Source organism: Citrus clementina, unplaced genomic scaffold (assembly GCF_000493195.1).
Source record: "Citrus clementina cultivar Clemenules unplaced genomic scaffold, Citrus_clementina_v1.0 scaffold_5, whole genome shotgun sequence".
Lineage (NCBI taxonomy): Eukaryota > Viridiplantae > Streptophyta > Magnoliopsida > Sapindales > Rutaceae > Citrus > Citrus x clementina.
Genome location: NW_006262201.1, coordinates 24,965,470 through 24,972,023, shown reverse-complemented (window position 1 = coordinate 24,972,023; position 6,554 = coordinate 24,965,470).

The following is a 6,554-nucleotide window of genomic DNA, read 5'->3' as shown; positions in this document are numbered from 1 at the left end:
TGGCCATATCAATTAATGATGAAAGTTCTTATCCTTAATTGCTTTTGAAATGAGTGAGCACGGTATGACCCTTAAGAGAATTAATTAATTGGACAAGTTATATAACGCCTTTGATAAGGCTCCTAGACATGTATGCAATTTGTATCTTTCCTCAAGTATGCATGAGAATACTTGAGGAAAGCTTCACAATAGTTACGGCCGGATCATCACTTCACAAGTCCAAATAGGGAAGTATAAATATATGCTTCTGGAACAGTGCAACTTTCCATAATTCTTTAATATGCTTCTCAATGAAGCAATCACCTTTACTTACAACTCTCCAATCATTAATCCTACATACACGTGTTTCTTTTGTCTCCAAAAATATTCGTAATAAATTAAGGATAATTTAATAAGTAGCTAAGAATAGACAAATTTTCATTACAATAGAATGAATAAATTATAATAATATTGACACAATGATGCCAATAATAAAAATCTTAACAAATCTACTAATCTATATATATATATAAAGCTAAGACTTGAGGAGGTGATGTGGCATTACCATTTTGCTTCTTTGTATATTCTCTATTATCTAATAAATAGATATTTTTTTTTTTAAATTTGTCTTTTCATCTTCTCATAATTAATTTGATTGTATTTAACTCATTTAATAAATAGTAACTTTATTAATATATATCATTCCTCATCTTTTTATATTTTCTATTATATAAAATATCTAAAATATTGGTGAATATTCTTTGTACTTTTTTTTCTCTTTCTATTTAAATTCAACAATATGTAATCATTAATAATAATTAATTATAAGTCTTTTGAAACATTTATTTATTTTATTATGCTAGCAATTAAACCTTAGTGGCATAAAATACATGAATTAATTTATCTATCTATCTATACATATATATAAAGTTGGGACTACAAGAGGTGATGTGGCATCACCATTTCTCATCATTTCATATTGTCTATTATTTAATAAATTGGTTGAAATTAAAAAATAATTACATTACAAAATATTAAAATATAAAATAATTATTAAATTATAAATGATTACATGTCTTTTCCTATTTCTATTTAAATTCAACAATATGTAACCATTAATAATAATTAATTATGAGTTTTGAAACATTCATTTATTTTATTATGCCAACAATTAAATTTTAGTGGCTTAAAATACATCAATTAATTAATATAAGAAGGAAGGTTTCATCATCTTCCCTCAACAATGCCATTTATACCAAGAAAAATGGAGAGTTGATTAGTGTGAACATAATTTTTATTGATGAAAAGGTTGTGTACACTTAACTATACACATTAATATATATTTTTAATGTTAACAAAAAATAATTAACTTTCATAAATAACATTAGTTTTATAAGACTGCGTCATCTTTTAAAAAAATAATTCATATTTTTTATCAATTTCATTAATTACAAAGGAATAAAAAAATAATACTAATTTTTTTTAAAGCCGGACGAAGTGCGGTTCTATTTCCTAGTTTTAGAATATGGCTTAGAATGCTACAATGAACCACGACAAGTTATAGATATTATAACATCTATAATTAATATTCCAATAATAACAGGGGCTCCTTTGTTTTCATTCCCCTACTTTTCTGTTAAGTGATTGACAAATTTTTATATCTAAAATTCTTCTAATTTTAAACTAAGGTTTATTTAGAAAAAAAAGGGGGAGAGAGAGAGACTCAGAGAGTATTAAAAAATGTCATTTTTAATTTTCACTTAAGCGTTGTGTGACTTTTATCATTTTTTAAAGTTGGCCATTTGTACTGAATAAATAAAATAATGGATAGACTTATGGACCGCTTTTTTTCTGTTATATTAAAACATGAGATGTCTTTTCTTGATGTTTTCATCACACAAGAATCTGTTTATGTCATCATGCATCATGGGTTTAAATGGGGTAAATAAATTAAGATCGAGGGCAAGTTTGTTTAAGTTCTAAAGTTGCTGAATATAAAAAGGGCTGATATGAAAATTACCTAAAGTTTCAAATATTGTTATTCAGCAACCACTTTTAGGTTACATTAGTTTCTACACAAATTTTATATAAATAATTTATAACTCCCATTATTATTTAAAAAACTGTAGCAATTGTTGAAAAAAATTCTAATTAAAGAAATTGACATTATAATTTAAGGGATAGTTGTTGTTTTAATCATTAGAACTTAAGTCAATTATCCAGCTTATCCTTGTATTCTTAAAAACTATATAAAATACCATTATCTCTTCTTTTGTAGCTATTGAATTCGACTTTCACAACATAAATATTTATTAGCAACAACTTAAAATTCAAACAAATATAATATGTAATGTATGAAATACAAATAATAGTTAAAAAAAATTTATTATTTACTATTAAAATACATTCACATTAATATCTTAAGGATAGGTGGTACTCAAATAATTTTTTAAAAATCAGACCCAAATTATATGCATTGTTAATATGTATTATTGTCTAATATTTGGATTTTGTTAAGTTACAAGTGCTGTAACTTATGATCTCTTCAAAAAAAAAAAAATTGAGTCCCACCACCTATTAAATTTTTTACATTATTTTTTAAAAAACTGTAAGTTACATCAGTTGTAACTTAACAGCACCCTTAATATTTTACTTTACTTTTATATCTTTACAACACAATACCAACAAGACAATAATGTATTAAATAAATAAAATAAATAAATAAAGAACTGACAGCGAAATTAAGTCTATCATTAGTTTCATGTGGTGTGAACTCTTGACAATTCTCCCACCTAAAACTCTCTAGTGGAGTGAACTTTTGACGATTCTCCAAAAAATAGTCATATTGCGAAAAGCAATGTCAATTGCAATGTCGTTTCCATTAGTCATAGTGGCAGATAGGACTAGAAATTGTTGAAACCCATTGACTTATTTTTCTTTCTAAAAATAAGAAAAGCACACCCGTCCGGGGAAATAATTTTGTAGTACCTCATGTCGTGAATACCGGACAATAAGATCCTTTTTTTTTATTATAGTATTTTTTAAATTTATTAACTAAAAAAATTAATTCTCATATTTTATAATAAATATAAGTAGGATATTAAAATGAATATAATAATGTATACATATTAAAATAATTTCAATATCTAAAAATATTTTAATATTTTAAAATCTCGTATTCTATTAAACCAAATAATAATAAATAGAGACATAATATTCAAATAAATACATAAAAATTTAAATTATTTTCAATATCACATAAAATAATTTTAATATTATTAATACATGAGAAATATTATATTAATTGTAAAATCTATTTAACCTAAGGATTCATTTAAATTTTTTTTGTAATAATTACAAGTATTTTATAGATACAAATATATTAATTCACATTTTAAAATTTAATATTGAAATTAATTATTTAAATTTTATAAAAAATTTTGAAGTCTTTTTTTTTTTTTTACCATCTACTAAGAGTAGTATTATGATCAAAAGGGGTATTGGTATCCTATATTAAAAATTTGAGGTCTACGTGACTATTTTTCTAAATTTTTAGGGTATCATTTTATTTTTGACAAAAGTAAAAGTTCATTTTTTGACAAAAATAAAATTTCATTTAAATGGCTAAAATGGTGAATAAAATAATACTACAGTGGGCGTAAATGGAAGGTAAGAAACAATGAAAATGAACAGTCTAATGTCACCACAGGCACATAAGGCCAAAGTTTGTTACATATGATCAAGGACAATTTAGTCTGTGGAGTGGGTCTTGCGTGTCATTTTTTGGGCATATACCTTCTTCGGCATTGAAGATTTGATGTTGACGACATTTTCAAAATTTGGAAGACCCATCATACATTTGGATGGTTGTCATTATTTGATATTATCATTATCTCGTGGTGATCCTATTATTTATGAGGCAAAAGAGGTAATGAAATAAAATTTAATTGGATGTAACACTTGTTTCGCATTGTGTGAACTTTTGACAATTCCCCCACCTCCCTCCAAAAACTTTCGTCATTTTTCCAAGATACCTAACGATTGCAATGTCATTTTCATTATTCATAGTGCCAGATAATGGAGGTCCAGGAACGGACCAGAAATTATTGCTACCCGTGGACTTTTCCAATTTATTTTTTTCTTTTGGATGGTTGACGTTATTTGATAGGACGAGGAGATAGAGATAGAGTTCTTAATCGAACACCCGTTTTATTTAATTGGAAAATTATCATTTCACCACTACTCTTTTGCCTTATGCTCATTCAATTACTACAAAATTTTAACATGTTCTCTGCACTACTTTTCTTTTTAATTTTGTATCAATTAGTCACTTTTACACTAACACCATTAAATAATTTAAACAAAATGATAAATTTACCCCTAAATAAATTAAAAGATCATTTTATTTTATAAAAAATAAAAAATTATAATTATAATTATAGAAATACCCCTAAATTTAATAAAGAAATAAATCCCCAAATTAGAATTTTTATTTTAATAAAAATTATAATTATAAAATAATTGCAAAATTTTGGGATTTAATAAACATCCCCTAAAACATTAAAATTTTGGGATTTATTTTTAATAAATAAATTTAGTTATTTTAATAAAATTTTACAAAATTATAAATTTTTAATAAAAATAAGCTGAGCACCTCTATTTTGGATTATTTTGTAAGTAAAATTTTTTTATTTTTCAAAGCTTTTATAAGATAAAATGGCATTTTAATTTATTTAGAAGTAAAATTATCATTTTGTTTAAATTATTTAACAGTGTTAGTGTAAAAGTGGCTAATTGATTCAAATTTAAAAAGAAAGGTATTGCAGAAAACATGTTGAAATTTAGTGGTGGTTAAATGAACATAAGTCAAAAGAAAGATGGTAGAATGATAATTTCCCTATTTAATATGGAAGAAGATCTTTAAACTCTCAGTGAGGCTATGGCTTCAACAGATGCAGCCTTGTGGAAAGAGGCAACAAGTAATGAGATAGACTCATTATTATCTAATCAACTAGATGCATCAGCAGGATCTTAACTTAGATTGGAACTTGATGCATTGTTGTTTGAAACATTGGCCCAAGCCTTTAGAGGGTGGTTGGATGCAAAATGATTTACAACAAAGAAAGGAAAAAATAAATTTACTAATTTACAAAATAAATTTAGTAAATTAATAAAGTCATTATATGATCTTAAATAAGCACTAACGCAACAACATGAAAATTTTGATTCTATGATCATGTTGCATGGATTTAAACATAATAATGATGATAAATGCATTTATTCTAAATTAATGGATAAAAATGGTATGATAATTTTCCTCATTTGAGAAAGAATTCTTAAATAATGTCCCATATCTATATATCTATATAAAGTTGGGACTTGAGGAGGTGATGTGGCATCACCATTTCTCTTCTTTGTATATTCTCTATTATCTAATAAATAGAGAAATTTTCTTTTAGATTTGGTTTTTCATCTTCTCATAATTAATTTGATTGTTATTATACAATAACAATTATGTAAAAATTTTAATGATGCATATTTTTTGTAATGAATATCCAAGGGGGAGTGTTATGAATTTATTAAAATAAATATAAATGTTCATAACATATATCTCTTAGTCTCCCCACTATCTCCCATTAGCAACCTTTAGCTTCCCTATAACTCCCACTATCTCACAAGAAATTATGATCCATAATTTTTCATTAACTTCATGGAGTGATTATGTAACTATAAAAGGAGAGCTCATCTTTTTATTTTGTACACACACAATTGGAATGAATAAAATCTCTCTATAATATATTCTCTCATTTTATTCTTTATCTTGTGTTGCTTCTTTATTTATATTACTACCTAATAACTTTTTTTTTTATAAGGCTGCCTCATCTTTAAAAAAAAATCAATTCTTATTTTTTTATCTATTTCATCAAGTGTAAAGTAAGAAAAAAAAGATAATAGTAAATTCTTTTTTCAAAGCCGCGTGAAACGCGGGTCTATTTTCTAGTTAATTAGTAAAAGAGAGTCACTTGGGCTTATAAGTAGTAGAGATGGGCAAAATTGGATGCAGATAATATTCGGATTAATACGATCAGATTTTGGATTGTTCGAATTGATAAAAAGTCATATGAATGCAATATGAACTTGCATCCAATCCGATTATGTGCGGATCACATTCAAATTGGATGAATAGTGCGGATTAATTTGGATTCGGATCAGATCGATAATATCATACTGAAATTGGAATCAGATGTGTTCGAATAAATCAGATGAATCTCAATCACTTGCAAGTTGAAATACAAAATTGAAAAATCATAGAAATTAAGAAAAAAATGCAGCAAGCTAGCAAATGGAAGAACAAAGACAAAAAATGAAAGTTCGTCCATTTTCACATCAATTATTTTGTTGAGAACACCAGTAACAATTGCATCCCAAAAGTTGGAAAGCTAAATCAAACAATTAATTTTACAATCACCAAAAAGCATAGAGAATAACATGCATGCAAAAATAAGTTCACAAGCAATTCAAACGACGCAAACCTCTGCAAGTTTTTCAAAGTATCTATTCTATTTTTATAACCT